General features: G+C 42.2%; 1 protein-coding gene across 4 annotated transcripts in view; it reads right to left on the bottom strand.

Moving 5' to 3' along the window:
- Window positions 1–17403, bottom strand: part of FRS2 (fibroblast growth factor receptor substrate 2) — a 116657-nt gene extending 99254 nt beyond the window's left edge. For 2 of the 4 annotated variants that reach the window (XM_059683587.1, XM_059683584.1), the window contains exon 1: window positions 17247–17403. The gene's annotated coding sequence lies outside the window, so the exon portion shown is untranslated. The other 2 variants (XM_059683585.1, XM_059683586.1) reach the window with 2 other exon arrangements.
- Window positions 17404–18008: the final 605 nt, after the last annotated feature.

Raw genomic sequence — 18008 nt, 5'->3', positions numbered from 1 at the left:
ATTATCTGCCTGACCTTTGGAATATGACTTAACTTTCTGAAGCCTTAGCATTCTCATCTAAAACATGGAAATAAGAAAAATAATGTAGTAGAAACTCTTTTAACAGACTTTTACTTTACCAACGTATAGAAATACAGTTCTTCAATCCCTCAATAAATCACTCCCTGATGCCTACCATAGGCTGATCATTTGCACCTGGTAATCTTCTAAGTAGACCACTTTCTTAATATATCCCCACTCTTTTGATCGCACCAAATGAGCCGGACGGTTAACAAGAGCCAGCTGTTTGTTCCCAAACCAGTTTATGCCAACTGGACTTGTTATTGTAATTATGTAATTTAAGATTATGTAAACTAATGAAGTATGAGTGTGAAAGGGATTGTTTCTCTGAAATTCTGTTGAAAAGTTCAAAGATTCAAAGGCTAATTATTTTTAAAAAGTTATGAAATTAGGTGTATGTAAAAGCTTTAAAAGAATAAAGAAAAAAGCATAAAACTGTAGAAGGAATTTTTTAACACACTAAAAGTGCTTTTTAATTCTCTCTTCTATAAGAAATGCTATTAAGATAATTAACAGATAATACCTTATGGGTGTGGATTCTGCTAAAAAGACAATCCAGAACTCTAGCCAAAGGACCTATCCACAAAGAAAAACCATAATTCTATAGGGGGGAAACGGTGAAAGAATGTATATCCAAGTTAAAGTTAAAAATACGTATCTTATTTATGATTCCCTGCTAACCAACTTTTCAACTACCTACTCAACATCACATACGAGATCTTTAAATGTAGCTACTGCAAAAATTTATAGGACTATTACTAGTATAAAGACTAAATAAAGTACTTAAGCATAGTGCCTGGCACTTAGTAATATTCAATTAAAAACTTCTGTTTTACTTTAAAAATTTTGTTATTACTCTGATGGTCTACTGCTCTAAGAATACATATAGGAAAGTAAACGTTGCACACTGTCAGTCTGTCATTTTTGTATTCATCTACATTATTTATACTCCATAGATTATTAGCCATATAACTTCTGTAGTGGCCATCGAAAAAGTAAAGATAGCCAATACGCCTTAGAGCCCCAGGTGAGTAGTCATTCAGGGTTATACTCAACTACAAGGAAACATCACAATAGTGCATTAACATGTCAGCATGAGCTGACAAGAACACAAGAAAAATGAATGAGAGAGAAACCAAGATGGCGGCATAGGTAAACACATGAAATTGCTGCCTCGCACAACCACTTCAAAAATACAAAACGGACATCATCCAGAACCACAGGAAGGCTGGCTGAGTGGAAATTCTACAACTAGATGGAAAGAGAAAAGCACACTGAGACTCATAGGAGGTGCAGAAGTAAAGTGCAGAGGTACAGAGGCATGCGCGGAAAGGGCTGGCAACTGAGAATGTGGTTGTCTTTTTCAATTGGGAGGGAGACACAAGCTCCCAAGGGCTCTGAACTCCAGTTCCAGGCGAGTCTCTGGGGACCCAGACTCATAAGGGTAGAAACTGGACTGTCTGACATCGGGCGAGTTGGAACTCGAGGGCGGCTTTCTCTCAGAGGTGCTTGCAGCGATTACCAGGACACTGAGACCCGGGGCCTCTTAGGGCAGGACTGAGGATCAGCCATAGCTGTTTGCTCTGCCCTGTTAATTCCCTGAGACCCCGCCCCACACAAGCTGTGCAAAGAGGCTTTTGCATATGAATGGCCTGGCCCTCTGCAATTTAAAATTACCTAACAAACTGCAGCTGGGTCAGAGAGACCCAGAACTTCCAAAAGAAGGCCCAAGGCCGCAGAGCAGTTTGCATTGCTTCACAGCTGGGCCTCATCTGGGCACCTCCAAACCCCAAACAAAGAAGAAGAATCTGCAGATCTCTCCGTAGCTCCTGCTGGGTAGCCTCAGGAAGAGGCTAAATTAGCACCTCTTTAGAGATCCAAGAGCCAGTGTACCCAGTGGTCAGAGTGGGACCATCCAGATTACAACTCCTCAGATCCATAAGGGACACACTCAGGGGGCAGACTCAGTGAGCACCAAAGCCCCACTGAAGCAAGTCTTGCCCCATAACGGTGTCTCCAGCACAGAAGTTCTCCCACTGCAGACACAGCTGATTCTCACAGCCAATTGGCATGGAAGTCATTTCCTCCCAGTGATACCTATAACAATCAAGGCTTAACTACAACAAAATTGTGCACAAAGCCCACAAAGGGGTGCACCAAGAGTGTCCACCTCAGGTAATTAGGGAGGCTGAGCCACTGGGCCCTATAGGACACTTAGCACACAAAGCCACTCTATCAACACAGGGAAGCAGCCAAAATGTAGAGACAAAGAAACAGGTCACAAATGACAGAAATGGAGGAAAGCAAACTCCTGGATATAGAGTTCAAAACCACGGTTATAAGGTTTTTCAAGAATTTTCTAGAAACCGCCAATAAACTTCGTGAGACCCTCGATAAATCTAGTGAGATCCTGATTTCTGGGTCTCATCCTCCAGAAATTCTGTTTCTTTGTTATGGGGTGGGGGCACAACATTAGTAACAAAGAAACAGAATTTTTGGAGGATGAGACCCAGAAATCAGGATTTTAAAAAGATTCCCAGGTGATTCTAATGTGCAACCAAGGTTGAGAACCACTGAACTAGAAGATAATGGCAGAGACCAGAGAGAGAAGCAATGAAGAAATTGGCAATCATTTTGTAGGCAACAAATCTGTTAACTAAAGAGGTTACAGGTTCCTTAGCCAGGTTTGCTCAGTGGATAGAGCGTCGGCCTGCAGACTGAAGTGTTCCAGGTTCAATTCTGGTAACGGGCACAAGCCTGGGTTGCGGGCTCAATCCCCAGTAGGGGGCATGCAGGAGGCAGCCAATCAATGATTCTTTCTCATCATCATTGGTGTTTCTATCTATCTCCCTCTCCCTTCCTCTCTGAAATCAATAAAAAATACATTTAAATAAATAAATAATGCTGCAATGAACATAAAGGTACATGTATCTAAAAAAAAAAAAAAGAGGTTACAGGTAAGGTATAGGGATAGATCTGGTGATTCAACCTCTTGCTCAGAACTGTTGAATACTGAGCACAGATATTAAAATGCTTTTCCAAATTACTTACTAGTAAAAGCAAAAGCACATCTTTAATAGTTCATGTCATTTTGACATTACAATCAATTTTACTTTTCATGGAAATTGTTACATAAAGAAATGCACTCTAAAATTAGAACAATGAAGTACCTTATTCACGTATGAAGTTGGAGGTGGGTAACTAATATCCACTCTAACAAGAATACAGTAAAATAGTACATACCATCCTTTCAACAAACAACTGACCAAAAGTTTCAAGGCTAAAAACCTTCATATCCTTTGGTTCAGTATCACACATCTGGGAATCTACCCTAGGAAATAACTAAAAAAACAAAGAAATCTATATGCTGGAAGGTGTTTTCTGCAGGATTTTTTGTATTTTAGAGAGGAGGAGAGAGAGACATCCAAGTGAGAAAGACACATCGATTGGTTACCTCCAACAGCACCCTTACTGGAACGGGGGAACCTGTAACCAAGGTATGTGCCCCTAACCAGGAAATGAACCCGAGACCCTTTGGTCTGGGAGCCAACCCTCTTACCACTTAGCACACTGGCCAGGGTTCTACTGGCTAACCTTTTTAAAACCTTATTTTACTTTTAGAATTAAAACAAATTATATTTAAAATATGCACCTCAAGGTTACATACTGTACGACTCCATTCATATAATATTCTCAAAATGACAAAGCTAGCGGTAGGGGATATGAATACATAGAGGTAACACCAGGAAGTTCTATATCTTGACTGCGGTAACAGTTACACAAAAAGTATTCATGGAATAAAATTTCACAGAAGTACACACCCACACCCACAGCAATGCAGGTTTTAAAAATGGTAAAGTCTGTATATGGTCTACAGCAGTGATGGCAAACCTACGACACGCGAACTCATTTTTTTGGTTGATTTTTCTTTGTTAAATGGCATTTAAATATATAAAATAAATATCAAAAATATAAGTCTTTGTTTTACTATGGTTGCAAATATCAAAAAATTTCTATATGTGACACGGCACCAGAGTTAAGTTAGGGTTTTTCAAAATGCTGACACAGCGAGCTCAAAAGGTTCGCCATCACTGGTCTACTGTCTAGTTAACAGTAAATATCAATTTCCTGGCTTTCAAACTGTATGACTGATACATATGATGACACACTGGGGAAACTAAGTGAAGAGGATATAGGACCCTACTATTTTTTTTTGACATTCTGAGCCTCTACCTCAAAATAAAAGTTTTTTAAAAAGTGCACTTGCATGTATAATAGTTAGCTTTCTTTTGAACAGGTAGGAGATAAGGGACTGTAAAATGATCCACATAATCCTATATAATAAAAAGCTAATATACAAATTGTCGCCTCAATTGGGAGTTCAACCAGGAGTTCAACCACGGGGCGGGGCCACAGACGGTCAACCGTCTATGGCCCCTCACCCCGGCCGCCCCGGCCCCGGTCGGCCCCCACCACCGGACCCCACCCATGCATGAATTCATGCACCAGGCCTCTAGTATACTTCCAACACACCACTACCCACTAACTATTCATAAAACTCCATATGAAACAAATGGCAGTCTTTAGATTGAACATAATTTACTTAGGTCAGGTCTGAATAAAAGGCTTCAATTTAAATGAAAGTATCACTCAATTTTCAGAATATGCTTAACTGAATTGATTTGAATCTCAAAGCTTATATTTTATAGTATATCCATTAAGCAATAGCCCTCAAAATTTTCTTACATGACAGCAACCACATCCTTTTTTTTTTTTTTAATTTTAAAGAGAGAGGAAGAAACTGGGACAGGCAGAGAAGGGGAGGCAGAGAGAGAAACACAAATTTGTTATTCCACTTATTTATGCATTTGTTGGTTGAATCTTTTATGTGCCCTGACCAGGAATCGAACCTGTGACCTCTCAGTGCATGGGACGTGGCTCAACCAACTGAGCCACACTGGCCAGGGCCAGGACTCTATCTTAATTCAGCATTTTAACCTCAAAGTCTACTAGGCCCCCAATAACTATTTACTGAAGTAACGAGTCAATGGATGAATTCATGCTCGAGCTAAGATTCAATGGCCAAGTTCCTCCAGCTTTAATAGAATGGGAGGTAGGAGGTAGGAGGTAGGAGGTAGGAGGTAGGAGGTAAGAGATAAAAGGAAAAAAGGGGGGCCTAGCTGGTTGCTCAGTGATTAGAGCATCGGCCCACAGACTGAAGGGTCTCAGGTTCCATTCTAGTCTAAGTTACATACCTCGGTTTCAGGCTCAATCCTCGGCCTGGTCTGGACGCGTGCAGGAGGCAAACAATCGATGTCTCTCTCTCTCCCCCCCTCCCTTCCACTCTCTCTAAAAATCAATGGAAAAAATATCCTCAAATAAAGATTAACAACAACAAAATTTTTAAAACAGGTATACATTTGGATAGGGTCCAGCTTTTACCAATTCACCAGGGCAAAAGATGACATTAATCAACACTGCATACAAGCTAGTATCAATGCAAAAGTTGACCTTAGGAGACTTTAAATCATTTCCTTCCACTGATCCCCCAAATCTTAAAGATATGTCTAAGAAAAGAACTGAGCTAATATCCGAAAATTTGCCTCACTAATCTTTATCACAAAATGCTTTCAAGAAAGCCAAATTTTCTTTGCTATGTGCAAATCCATCAACTTTTTTATCTGAAAAATCTTAGCTTGTAATGCAAAGTTCAAAAAACCCTTTCACATGAGCTTTTAGCTCTCAGCAACAATATATATTACATATGCTTACACATTATGTATTACGCCTATCTATATATATAAAAGGCTAATATGCTAAGTGTCCCTCCGCCCATCCGACCAGTCACTATGACACACACTGACCATCAGGGGGCAGGAGCTGATGAGCTGCTGTGACTTGGCAGCAGCAGTTCTCAGGTGACGCACCCCGAAACCAGAGAGGAGGGAGCCCGATTCCTCACAGGGCCATGCAATTCCACCTTCGGCCATTGGTTATGTTGTTGCTGGGGCACTGTCGGCCCAAATCTGGTTTACTGCACACTTGCCTTTGCGTTCCACACCCTGTAAGACAGCAACTTTGCAGAGTGCCCTCTCGCACTCCAGGACCCCTTAGGGAATGTCAGACAGCTGGTTTCAGCCTGATCCCCGCAGGCCAAGCTGAGGGACCCCACCTGCTGGAGGGACCCCGCTCACGCTGCAGATACTGAGAAGGATGGTGGGAGGTTGGCTCCAGGGCATGTCAAGCTGGTCTCGCCCAGTCCCACCCCACCGGCCACCTTTTAATTAATTTCCTTTCAATGTGCACGAATCTGTGCACCGGGTCACTAGTATTCATATCTAATCTAATAAAAGACAAACATGCAAATTGACCATACCTTTGCTATGCCTTAAGCCACGCCCACCAGCCAATCAGAGCAGCTATATGCAAATTAGCCCAACCAAGATGGTGGCCGGCAGCCATGGAGCTGGAGCGAGCAGGAGGCTTGGTTGCTCCCGTGATGAAGGAAGCCAAGCTTCCCGCCTGCCGCGGCCGGCTCTGAGATCCACTAAGGCAACGAAGTTTCAATCACAGAAGATAAATAAACCCCAGATACCTGCTTTCAGCCGGCCATGGCCACATAGCTGGAGCGAGCAGGAGGCTTTCCGCCTGCCACAGCCAGCTCTGAGCTCCACTGAAGGCAACAAAGTTTCAATTATAGAAGGTAAATAAATCCCCCCCCCCCCCAAAAAAAGGAGAGGCTGGGAGCTTCCATCACAGGGGGGCTTGGCCAGCCTGAAAACGGCCCTCAGCCCCTCACCCAGACTGGCCAGGCACCCCAGTGGGGACCTCCCACCCTAAAGGGGGTGTGGCCAGCCTGAAAACAGCCATCAGCTCCTCACCCAGGCTGGCCAAACCTCCATGGGGTGAGGGTACCCACAGGAAGGGGGGGGGGGGCTTGACCAGCCTGCAAACACCCATCAGCCCCTCACCCAGGCTGGCCAGGCACCCCAGCAGGACCCCCACCCTGATCCGGGACACCCTTCAGGGCAAACCAGCTAGCTCCCACCCATGCACCAGGCCTCTATTCCTATATAATAAAAGGGTAATATGCAAACTGACCCTAACAGCAGAAAGACTGGGAACGACTGGTCACTATGACACACACTGACCACCAGGGAGCAGACGCTCAATGCAGGAGCTGCCCTCTGGTGGTCAGTGCGCTCCCACAGGGGGTGCTCTGCTCAGCCACAAGCCAGGCTGATGGCTGCCAGTACAGCGGTGGTGGTGGGAGCCTCTCCCACCTCCTCAGTAGCGCTAAGGATGTCCAACTGCAGCTTAGGCCTGCTCCCCGCTGGCAAGTGGACATCCCCCGAGGGCTCCCGGACTGCCAGAGGGATGTCTGATTGCCAGCTTAGGCCCAATCCCCCAGGAAGTGGGCCTAAGCCAGCAGGTGGTCATCCCCTGAGGGGTCCCAGACTGCGAGAGGGCACAGGCTGGGCTGAGGGACACCCCCACTGAGTGCACAAATTTTTGTGCACCGGGCCTCTAGTATAAATATAAAATATATAAATAAATAATGTAATTACACTATGTCTATGCTGTTTATTCAACAGTCCAAGGTAGTAACAATATAACAGTGAACAAAACACAGATCATATCTAAGTTTACAGTCTGTCTAGTAATTTAAAAGGCAACTATAGCTAGTAAAAAAATCTTAAGAAAACCAGGGTTTAAATTCCAAAGCTACCTCCTATTAGCTATGTCTCTTAGTCTTAGTTTCCAGAACTATAAAAGGTACTATTGTCATGACTATTAAAATAAAATCATAAAAAAATTTATAAAATATAAAAATGGTTGGCAAACTGAAAAGCACTATACAAATGTAAGGTATACTATCACTATACCTAGCTTTTCATTAAGAAAAAAACAATGCCGAAACCGGTTTGGCTCAGTGGATAGAGCGTCAGCCTGCGGACTGAGAGGTCCCAGGTTCGATTCCGGTCAGGGACATGTACCTGGGTGGGACATGTACCTGGGTTGCGGGCACATCCCCGGTGGGGGATGTGCAGGAGGCAGCTGATCGATGTTTCTCTCTCATCGATGTTTCTAACTCTCTCTATCTCTCTCCCTTCCTCTCTGTGAAAAATCAATAAAATATATTAAAAAAAAAACAAACACTCTGATACCACCCTGCATAATGCTTACTAGTTGCAAGGGGGGGTCAGAGGGGAGTAATTGTATAGTGAATAAACCAGGTAACATCTTGATCTAACTTAAAATCATTAATAAGGGGCAAATGGACATTATATATATCCATATGTGATATCCTGGGAGGAACACATCACTTTTGTAGTAGTCTGACTAAAGATAAATAAATAGCCTGAATCAAATCACAAGAAAATCAGATCAATCAGACAAAACCAAATTGAAAAACTTTCTATAAAATAACTGAACTGTATTCTTCAATTAAATGCAAAACAAAGAAAGGCTGAGAAACTCTTCCAAATTAAAGAAAAATAAAGAGAAATAGCAACCAAATACAATACATGATCAAACTGACATAACTGGAATATAAACTATAGATTAAAGTATCAACATAACATTTCTGGAATTTGATAACGGTACTTTAACTGCATAAGAAAATATCCTTATTCTTAGGAAATATACCCTGAGGTATAAGAAGTAAAAAGGCATACAACCCATTCTTCAATGATTCACAAAAATAAATGTGTGTGTATATATGCCATAAGACAAATATGACAAAATGTTAAAAATTTATTTATGAGTATGGATAAAAGGTATAAAAGCATCTACTGTATCATTCTTGCAACTTTAAGTTTAAAATTATCTCAAAATAAAAAGTTTAAGAAACAGGATACTAACCTCCAAGGATTTAGTTATAAGCTCTAAGCTACACAATTTTAAAGTACTTTTAAAAATTACTCTGTAGCCCTAGCTGGTTTGGCTCAGTGGATAGAGTGTCAGCCTGCGGACTGAAGGGTCCCAGGTTTGATTCCAGTCAAGGGCATGTACCTGGGTTGCAGGCTAGATCCCCAGTGGATGTTTCTATCTCTCTCCCCCTCTCTAAAATCAATAAAGATATAAAATAAAAAATTAATAAAAGAAGTATGTGTCTATTCAGTTTACCTTTAAAAAAATTACTCTGTAAAATTAACACAGAGGAAGTTCTAAGAAACTTCACATTTAAATTATAAAACAAACAAGAAAGCATAACACATGAGCAAGAACCAGGAAAAACAAACAGCAGAATCACATCTGCAAAGATATTAGAAAAAATATATAAGATAATATATTTAATAGGTTTATAAGAATCTATTTCTTGAGAACATGATCAAGAAAAGGAATAATGCTCTGGCCAGGTGGCTCAGTTAGCTGGAGCGTCATCCCATATACCAAAGGTTTCAGGTTTGAATCCCAGTCAGGGCATGTATCTAGTGCCCAGTCAGGCCAAGCATGGGAGGCAGCCAATCAATGTTTCCTTCTTTCCTTCTTTCTTTCCTCTTCCTTTCTTTCTTCCTTTCTTTCTTTCTTTCTTTCTTTCTTTCTTTCTTTCTTTCTTTCTTTCTTTCTTTCTTTCTTTCTTTCTTTCTCTCCCTTCCTCTCTCTAAAATAATAAGTATACCCTCCTGTAAGGATTAAAAAGACTACAAAAAAGGAGAGTCTTAAAAAGGAACGAAATAAAACTTCTAGAAGTAAAAAAAATATAGTACATGAAACCTTTAAAAACTCAATGAGCCCTAACCAGTTTGGCTCAGTGGATAGAGCGTCGGCCTGCGGACTGAAGGGTCCCGGGTTCGATTCCAGTCAAGGGCATGTATGTACCTTGGTTGCGGGCACTTCCCCAGTAGGGCGTATGCAGGAAGGCAGCCTAGCGATGTTTCTCTTTCATCAGTGTTTCTGATTCTCTATCCCTCTCCCTTCCTCTCTGTAAAAATCAATAAAATATATTAAAAAAATAAAAACTCAATGAACATACTACAACATAAACTTTGAAGATATCATGCTAAGTGAAATAAGTCACACAAAAAAGGACAAATATTGTATGAGGTACCTAAAATAGTCAAATATACAGAGACAAAGTAAAATAGTTGTTGCCAGAGGTTGGTGGAAGGGAGAATGGGGAATTATTAAACACAAATGGTGAGGAATATAAAGGGCTTCAAAGATGCTGGCAGTGTTCTAAGCTAATTAGTGGTACATGGTAGTTCATTTTATAATTACTTAAACTGTACATATATTATACTGTATGCTTTTGTAATAAAAGTAAATTTTAGGTCCTGGCCAGTGTGGTTCAGTGGTTGAGCATTAATCTATGAACCAGGAGGTCATGGTTCAATTCCAGTCAGGGCACATGCCTGGGTTGCAGGCTCGATTCCCAGTAGGGGGCATACAGGAGGCAGCCAATCAATGGTTCTCTCTTATCATTAATGTTTCTCTCTCTCCCTCTCCCTTCCTCTCTGAAATCAATAAAAATATATTTTAAAATAATAATAAAATTACCTAATCAAAACACTCAAAGGAAACAAATAAGTCTTAATTTTAACAGTCACTTAGGCAAGGTTTGCACTTTAAATTCCCCCAATACACACACCCTCTAAGTGAACCAGGGAGTCAATAAACTTCTCAGCTAGACAACTGAATATAATTTCAATAAACACTTATGCTAATAACTGGTCTGTGTCCCCAGGAGGACTTCTGTGGCTCCACTTACATAACCCATTATGCAAAGTGCTGAACTATTCTTTCTCTAGAAAGCATTTTGAATACTGATATTTGTAGTACAAGTATATTTGCTATGCTAAATTTAAAAAAAGCTTTTCTTGCTGTAACTTCAAGGATCTTTCCTGCAGAAGAGGTAAAAAGGAAAGCCAGTTTCTACTACTCCACTATGTCAAAGGCAAGTTATTTATCTTGTTGGCTAATCAACAGAGTAATGACTTACAGCAGCACCCTCAGGCAGCCCCCACGGTTAGCCAGTTTACCCCTGGGACTCTGTTGAGAAACAGTTTTCTACAAGTCATTTGGAGCAACTTGTTTGAACTCAACTGAAAACTATCTGAACTATCCCTTGAAATGTGCTGTAATGTAAAAACTTGACAAAATTAAATTCAATGGTGGTGAGAATCACAATCCCTTAGCGCAGTGGTTCTCAACCTTGGCTCACATTAGAATCACCTGGGAATCTTTTTAAAATCCTGATTTCCGGGCTTCATCCTCAGGAAATTCTGCTTCTTTGTTATGGGGTGGGGCCACAACATTAGTAACAAAGAAACAGAATTTCTGGAGGATGAGGCCCAGAAGTCAGGATTTTAAAAAGATTCCCAGATGATTCTAATGTGCAGCCAAGGTTGAGAACCACTGCCTTAGCGTAATAGAAGGGCAGACTACCACAAATCTAACTTGAATATGCATAAATATGTTGAATGAGTACTCTCCCCCAAACCCCTGGTTCTGTTTAAACCAAGATTATCAGATTTCATAGAACCAAAAATCTTAAAAAATCAAAGGTACCACCTTTATTTTGCCAAGGACATTTAAAAAGAAAATAATTGCCAATTACTGTCACCATTATTTCAGAAAAGAACTAATATGCTTACACCAAAAATGATAAAAGATAATTTCACAAAAAATCTTTTAAATTCAATAGATTTAGCTTTCAGAGAAGCTAACTCATTCTCATTCTCACTTCAGACAAGTGAAAACGTTGTCATGGACTGACACCACTCCACAGTGCAGCATTTGGGAACGACAGGTCTAAGCAACTAACTCCCACTTGAAGAAAGAAAGCAGCAGTAGGGCATGCCCACACAAAATATTCAATAATGAGGAAACAGAGGCTTGGAGGGGTTTAGGGACTCTCCCAAGGTCACAGACCAAGAATTTGACACAGGACTGTCGAATTCCAGAATCAGAGTTCCTAACCATTATACTAAGTTTCCTCTAATATTCTTCCAGTGCTATAAAGATCCGCCCTAATCCAGTCACCTTTGTGACCAATGACAACCGAGGAATTTCCAAGACAGCTGGTGGGAGTGAGAGGTAGACTGCCTGGCCATCATTCAGACTGAAGCTAAATGGAACTCCCGACCTTTGCCTCATTAATACCAGGCTCACTGCAACTAAGCCAACCAGCCCAGACAAAGCACACAAACCCCTGCCTCCAACAACACTGACACAGGGCTCTTTGGATATCCCCACGTGCCTGTAATATAGTGAAAAACATATTCCTGAAAAACAGAACAACATATTAATTTCAAGAAGGAAACAAACACTTCCATAGTAACTCAGTCTAAAATTAACAAAACTTTCCCTCAAAAAGTTACAACTGTAAGCCTCATTCTGCAAACTATAACAGTCTTCTACACATTAATACACAGATTCCCCCTATTTAAATATCTAAACAGAAAACTACACAATTTTATAATTCCATAGTTCTTAAAGTTTCCAAATTAAAATAGACTTTACATATGTATCATTACCTGATGGTTAAAAGTATCTTATCATTCTTTCCCTCTAAGATATAAAAATATTACAGGCAAAACCATTCATGTTAATCAAAAGTACTTATTAAAAAATTAGAAGAAAAACATGTAACTAAATGCCATTTTCTATGAAAGGCACTATTAGCAGCCGGTAGTAACAGAAGGTACAAAAATTATCTTTGAATATTTAGGGGTTCTTGGTATTGAAACCAAAATTGAAAGTCATACATACAAATAAACAGAATACTGTATCAGAGATTTGCTTCCAAATCCTCACATATCACTTGCCAGCAAGTGTCCAAAATAAACAACCAAACAGCTCTTGAGTGACCCAAGTTTGATAGTCAGGACCAAATGAGTGTGAAATAGTTTGTCCTCCCTGAAATAGGGCAATGATAGCATAGTATTCTTGAAAGCAATGGCAAGAAAATTTTATTCCCAATTGGATTTTCTATCCCTTTTTTTTTTTTTAAGAGAGAGAGAGATCAGTTTGTTATTCAACTCCTGATCGAACCCACAACCTTGGCATATTGGAATGACACTCTGACCAATTGAGAACACGGCCAGGGCCCCACTTGAATTTTCAATAATCAGATTCTTTATATCCTATCTGAATCTGCAATATGAGGGAGCAGTACACAGATTATCAAGTATTTTAACCACTATATAAAATTATCTTCTTAGTGTCTTTTCCTTCTGTTTTAAACAGATGCCAAGAGAATTTTTTCTTTCCCCTCTAAACTCTCCCTTCTTTCATCTCCTTATACAGACTCAACAACTACATGTATTATTTTCTACACGCATTTAATACATGCCTAGCACTGCCCTCTAGCATGAACTACAAACCCACTTTTACAAAAGCCTCTGGGCATTTCCAGTGTTTGGCAAGTATATAAAAAACATATTCAACAAAACTGATTTCATTAAGCATCCCCTTCCCCATATTTCTAGTACTAGTACCACCACTGCCATCACTCACATTTAAAATAAGTATAGCCTTCAACTTCCTCCAAACCTTTCCCAACAATCCTTCCTTCCACCACCTACTAAATCATCCCAATGCCATGACGCTTGCCCAGTATTTATACTACTGTCGATCCTTGAACAATGTGGGGGTTAGGGGTACCAACAAATCCCCAAAAGTTAAAAAACCACGTGTAACTTTTGACTCCCCAAAATCTGAACAGCCTGTTGACCAAAATTGTTATCAATAACATAAACAGCTGATTAACATAAAGGGTGGGGCAAAAGTAGGTTTACAGTTGTTCATATGGAAAATAAAATAAATAATACAAGAATAAACTCTTTGCCGAAACCGGTTTGGCTCAGTGGATAGAGCGTCGGCCTGCAGACTGAAAGGTCCCAGGTTTGATTCCGGTCAAGGGCATGTACCTGGGTTGCGGGCACATCCCCAGTGGGAGATGTGCAGGAGGCAGCTGATCGATGTTACTCTCTCATCGATGTTTCTAACTCTCTATCTCTCTCCCTTCCTCTCTGTAAAAAATCAATAAAATATATTTAAAAAAAAAAAAGAATAAACTCTTTTATATATACACAACTATATGGAAAATAATACAATAATTGTAACAAAAAAGTAAACCAGAGAAAAGAAAATGTTATTAAGACATTTCATTTACAGTACTCTATATATTTATTGCATATAAATGATACCATGCAGTTGCAACCCATGTTTTTCAAGGGTCAACTCTATATATTGAAAGTCAGCTTTCTACAACAAAAAGTTCTACACACTACACTTTTAGACCTTAGAAGTTTCTCATTACCTCCCAAGTGTTGAACTCCTAAGTACAGCATTTAAACATGTTCCAGCTCCAAAATAAATTTCAAACCTCAGCCCGACTGGTGTGGCTCAGTGGTTGAGCATCGAGCTATGAACCAGGAGGTCACGGTTAGATTCCCCGTCAGGGAACATGGCAAGATAGGGGGCTCCTTCCCCAGGGTGGGGTGTGCAGGAGGCAGCCGATCAATGATTCTCTCATCCTTGATGTTTATTTTTCTCTCTCTCCATCTCCCTTCCTCTCTGAAATCAATGAAAATATATTTTAAAAATAAATAAATTTCAAACCTCAACCCTTATTCCCCAAAATGAACATTCTATTCTAGGTAACCTGGTCCACTAACTTTTCTCTGAGTACGCCATGAACTTTTCCCTCCTCCACACCTGTGCTCACATCATTCCCTTTATTGGAAAAGCCTTCTTCATCCACCTATTCCCAACACCTAAATTTTTGTCTGAGAAAAGTCTTACCCTCTGTAAAGTTGAACTCAGGTTACCAGTTTATTGGAAGATAGCATGATGTAGTGGAAACACACAAGCATGGCATCGGGCAGATCTGGATTCAAATTAGGACTCAGTTACCTGCTAGCTACATAGTCCCCAACTAGCAGAGCCTGGTGCTCACTTAGTGCTCAATAAATAATAGTTTCAGAGTTAATTTCAGAAGTATTACTGTACCTCCACTACTCTCCATAATTACTGCAGCTAAAAATGAACCCATTTTCCTTTCAAACAACTCCAAACTTTACATCAAACCTCTACATGTACATATATTTTTTTATGTAGTAAATGTTTATGCAAATATCTTACATCCCCTCCTAGATTTCAAATTCCTAAAGATGGAAGGCTTCATCTCTGTACCCTATAAAGCCCAATAATGCTTTTCATGAAGCACACACTACCAGCAGCAATTAGAAAAATTGTTTAATATACTTAAACAACACAATTCATCTCTTCATGACTTGTGACACATCATTACCAAAAGTTGTTAGGGCTGTATCTTTATTTGTTCAGTACATGGCTATCTAACATAGCAAATGTTCAATATCAGTTGAATTGACTTGAATAATATAACTTACAATGCAAATGTTCAGTATCTACTGAATTGACTTGAATACAATAAGATTTCCAGTGCCTAAGAAAAAGATTTTCCCAAGCATCTTTTTCTGCCATTACAATTGTTGAAATATTTCCCTTCAAAACACATTAACTACCATCAGTATGGATCCATGACCATATCTAACTTGACTCCTTTTCCACATTCTCTCAATTATAATCCTCCAACCGTAAGCTCTATCTAAACAAGTAACCACTTCAAATGGTTAAGAATCTACAGCTTCTATCTAAATGTAAATGTCAGTCAACTAACCTTTCCTCCACAATCTTTTCTAGGAACTTAAAAAATCATCCACCCTCTGCCTGTTGAAGAGCAACAATCCTGAAATAACTTTTCTTTTGCATAGGAGAGCTCACTGAACTTGTCACTTCAATCTGTTTTCCCTAATTCCTATTACCTCCCCTGTCAGCGGTGGGAGGAGAATGAGATAAGTACCCAAATAACTACAGTATAAGTCCTAATAGAAGCACCAGGTGAAAAATGCAGGAAAGTGTCACTTGCTTCACAAAGGTGGCTTGTGTGCACTTGACACTGCAAAAACGCCGTCACCTACTGACAGTCAAATTCTGCAGTCACTGCATTCCCCTATGATCATAACTGAAACATCACTATTAAATGTGGAAAACCCTCATTTCCTACAAACCTTTCATCTGTTTATTATCTAAAACCTATTCATTAAAGATACCTACTTTACTTTTTCCTTTAGGAAAGCCTCAATTTATCTGCGCTAAGCACTTCATAACAGAACTTTTTTAAATAAATAAAAACGAATCACCTGTGCCCATCAGTGTGCACTCTGCACTGCAACAACAGCTGTACCAGTAAAGGGAACCTCTCAGGAGTTACCGAGAACAATTCTCCTTTAAAAGTTATGGAAAATGACAGTTCCAAACATGAAGTCTATACAAACTTCGGGGAAGGGAGAGACTAATAACTCCCCAAACCTCTGCGATCCATTCGTGCAACAACCGCAGACTGAACTCATTACACAACCGTAACTTCAAATAGCCACAGGAACGAGGAATACCGATTAGAGAACAGCATCGTTTTGTGCGTCTGCAAGAAAATAAGGAAACGTATCTGAACCGATTTCCCTCAAGTTGTCTGTTAAGAAGCGACTTGAACAATAGGTTGAGCAAGCTTTCCAGTCGCTGAAGATCGCGGGAGGCACGCCGGTGCCACACAGACCTACCCAGAACCGGTCCCAAGCGCGGTCCGCGTCGATCCCGGGCAACCCGCAAGCGCGTCGGGTGGAAGCGCTTGGCAAAGACCTCGGGCATCTCCACCCGCATCGCCCCGCCCTGGGGCTGAGGGGACGACACCTCGGCGACCCGGGCTAAGAACCAGCCCGAAGGCAGACCCACCAGACGAAAATGTGGGGAACTCGGTCCCGAGATTGAGTGCGGCGTCCAGGTCCCCAGCCCCACGCCGGTGGGACACAGAAAACCAAATGTGGGAGGCAGTGCGAAGATGTGGGGGCGCTGAAAAAAGGGGGTCGGGGGGGAACCGAGGCCCAGCCCATTCCCACTCTCCAGTCCCAGCAGCAACAACAGCTCCGGGAACCCGGTCCCCGGCTCCGCCCCGCCCACCCCGCGGCCCGCCGCCCGCTCCTTCCCGGCCGCCGGGTTCGGCCCAGACCGCGGCGGCCGACAACCCGCTTCCCCGAACCCCGACAGCCCAGCCCAGCCCGGCGCCCGGAGCCCGGAGCCCGGAGCGGGCAGCGGGGGCCCGGGAGCGCCAGCCCGACACGGCCCGCCCCATCCCAGGCCGTCCCCCGGCCACTCACCGTCGGCCCGGGCGCTGGGAGGGGTCAGAGCTCGGGCGGCGGGCGCGGACCCCCGGGCTCCGATCCGGCAGGAGCCCCTAATCGGAGGCGATCGAGCCGCAGCGGCTGTGCCTACCAGGCCTCTCTCTGGCCCGAACCTGGAAAAGCACTTCCGGAGGAGCGGGTGAGGGACGGGCTTGGCACCGGAACTGCTCGCGGGCAGGAGCGGCCGGGCCTCCCAGGCGGGGCGGGGCCTCGTGTCCCCTGTTTTCTGCCCCCCCCCCAACCCGCCCCCGGACTCGTCGGTAACCCTTTGTGCCCCGCGGCCCCTTGGTTCCCGGGCTCCCGCTGCTCCTCGGGGTCGCTTCCATCCACCTAGTTTTACGGAGGAGGAAGCGGAGGCTGCAGAAATTTAGGGGACAAGGGTCCAGCGCATACACCGGCCTCTGCTCTCTCGCATGTTCGCTCCACTCCAATCGGCCTTTTGTAGAAAGGATAGTTAACTGTCATTGGCGGCGTCCTACCTGGTAGGGACCCTGTGAAGCGCTTTCAGCGGTTCTCAACCTGTGGGTAGCGACCCCTTTGGCCTAAGACCATCTGCGTATCAGATATTTACATTACGATTCATAACAGTAGCAACATTACACAACGCAGAGTACTAACCACTATACGATCACGGCGAGCTACTGGTGACCTGACAATAGCAACATTACAGTTATGAAGTAGCAGCGAAAATAACTTTATGGTTTTGGGTCACAAGGGCCAGAAGGTTGAGAACCACTG

Source organism: Myotis daubentonii, chromosome 2 (assembly GCF_963259705.1).
Source record: "Myotis daubentonii chromosome 2, mMyoDau2.1, whole genome shotgun sequence".
Taxonomy (NCBI): domain Eukaryota; kingdom Metazoa; phylum Chordata; class Mammalia; order Chiroptera; family Vespertilionidae; genus Myotis; species Myotis daubentonii.
The sequence above is the reverse complement of the archived record's forward strand: the minus strand, read 5'-3'. Positions and strand labels throughout refer to the sequence as shown.